Here is a 2,500-nt window from a genome sequence, read left to right on the forward strand (position 1 = left end):
ATTATGATTTTTGTCAGACCATCACCAAATGGGTCTTAAAATATTTCAAACATTTTCTCATACTCGTCGCTAGATTGAAAGCGTCATTTATTTTTTAATTTTATTTAAAAAGTTAATTTTAAATAAAAAACGTTATAATAACACTTAATATTCTCGCTTGGTATGAGGTGAGTCAATGTAATATTATTTATAAAAATAATTTTTATATAAATATTGTGTGCTCATATGGGAGTGTAAAGTTTAAAACTTATAACCCATGAACTTGCTTTGACAAAAAAATTTATATGTTATTCTATTTATAATCAATAATTTAATAAAAAAAAATTTTTTTTTAAATATTGATATAAAAAGATATACATATAGAGGTTTTTTTACAAAATTCTCATTAATTTTTTTACAAAAATAATAATACAATATTTAATATCAAAATAATCCAAACTGATTACCATCCAGACTATTATCAATATATATAAGATTGTATTATTATTCATTTCAATACATATTTATTAAAACTGAGATAAAATTTCATATATTAATAAATATGCATGTGTAAAAAAAAAAATTTTTATATAATAATTGAAAATGTTTTTGCTATTATTTTGTATACATACATTAAATAATTGATAACAATTTAATACAATGTACACCTAAAAAATAATAACAGCATATACATATTCGAAACATTACTAGCAAAAAAACCAAAATACAATATTAAATATCAAAATAAACCAAACTGATTACCATCCAGAATATTTTGAGTATATATATATATAATTTTGTATATTTTGCGTTCATGTTAATAAAATATATAAATGATACATATTTGAAAAGTGTTATTCTTCTTTCTGTTTTTTCGTAATATCATGGTGTCCATAGACATGCAAAAGCGTCATACCAAGCCATATACATACCTACACCACCTTTGTTGAATGATACACGAACAGTATGAAAATTAAACAACATATTCAATATCATTTTATATTATACTAAAATAAATGTTATTCTATTAAGAAAGTGTATATTTTTAAATTTGGCATTCATTACATAGTCAAAATACAATAATAATATAGATGATACATATACGATAATTGTTATTTTTCTTTCTGTTTTTTCGTGATATCATGGTGTCCATAGAATTGCAACGACGTCATACCAAGCCATATACAACTCTACACCACCTTTGTTGAATGATACACTTAGAGTATGAAAAATAAACAAATTATACTATATCATACTATATCATATATGTAAGACTGTTGAACATAATACCACAAAATACACTATTTCATATAGATATACATTCATTCTTGTCAACATAAAAGTACGTTATAAATGATACATATACAATAAGTTTTATTCCTCTTTCTGTTATTCCGTAATATCATAGTGTCCATAGAATTGCAACGACGTCATACCAAGCCATATACAACTCTACACCACCTTTGTTGAATGATACACGGACAGTATGAAAAATAAACAACCTATTCTATACCATTTAATATCATACTAAAACATGAAACAAATGTTATTCTATTAAAAAGTGTATTATTTTATTATATTTAGTATTCATTACACAGTCAACATACATAAATGATACATATACGATAAGTGTTATTCCTCTATCTGTGCATCCGTAATATCATAGTGTCCATAGAATTGCAACAACGTCATACCAAGCCATATACAACTCTACACCACCTTTGTTGAATGATACACGGACAGTATGAAAAATAAACAACTTATACTATACCATACTATATCATATGTGTGAGACTGCTGAACGTAATACCACTAATACACTGTTATACATAGATATACATTCATCTCATTAACTTACACGCACTATCCATCATATATATTAAAGACATTACACCCGGTGCTTCAAACTCAAAATATGATAATGTTTAAAATGGCTTTAAACATCATAAACTTTACAGAATAATCAAAATTTAAAGAAAAAAATTTTAAAAAAAAAATTTTTTTCAGCTAAAAATTTTTATTTTGGGACCAAAAAAATTTTTTTTTGCTTTTATCATATTTTATTAAATGAAATTTATGCATTATAATAAATTATTCAATAAACATTAATAATTATAATAAATTATTAAAAAATTTTTGGAATTAATGCAAATTTTTAGAAAAAAATGTATATTTTTTTTTTATATACAAATCGTACATGTTATATTGCGACAGGGTACCGGTATAATACATGTGATACATATGTAGATTTTCGAAAAAATTTTTATCCTTTTAAATGGTCCTAAATACTATATAAAGGTAAAATATATAGAATTTTTCGGGATTCATTAAAAAATTTTAGGGAAAAAATTTCATTTTATTTTATATACAAATCGTACATGTTATATTGCGACAGGGTACCGGTATAATACATGTGATACATATGTAGATTTTCGAAAAAATTTTATCCTTTTAAATAGTCCTAAATACTATATAAAGGTGAAATATATAGAATTTTTCGGGATTCATTAAAAAATTTTAG

This window comes from Chrysoperla carnea (genome assembly GCF_905475395.1).
Source record: "Chrysoperla carnea chromosome X unlocalized genomic scaffold, inChrCarn1.1 SUPER_X_unloc_89, whole genome shotgun sequence".
NCBI lineage: Eukaryota > Metazoa > Arthropoda > Insecta > Neuroptera > Chrysopidae > Chrysoperla > Chrysoperla carnea.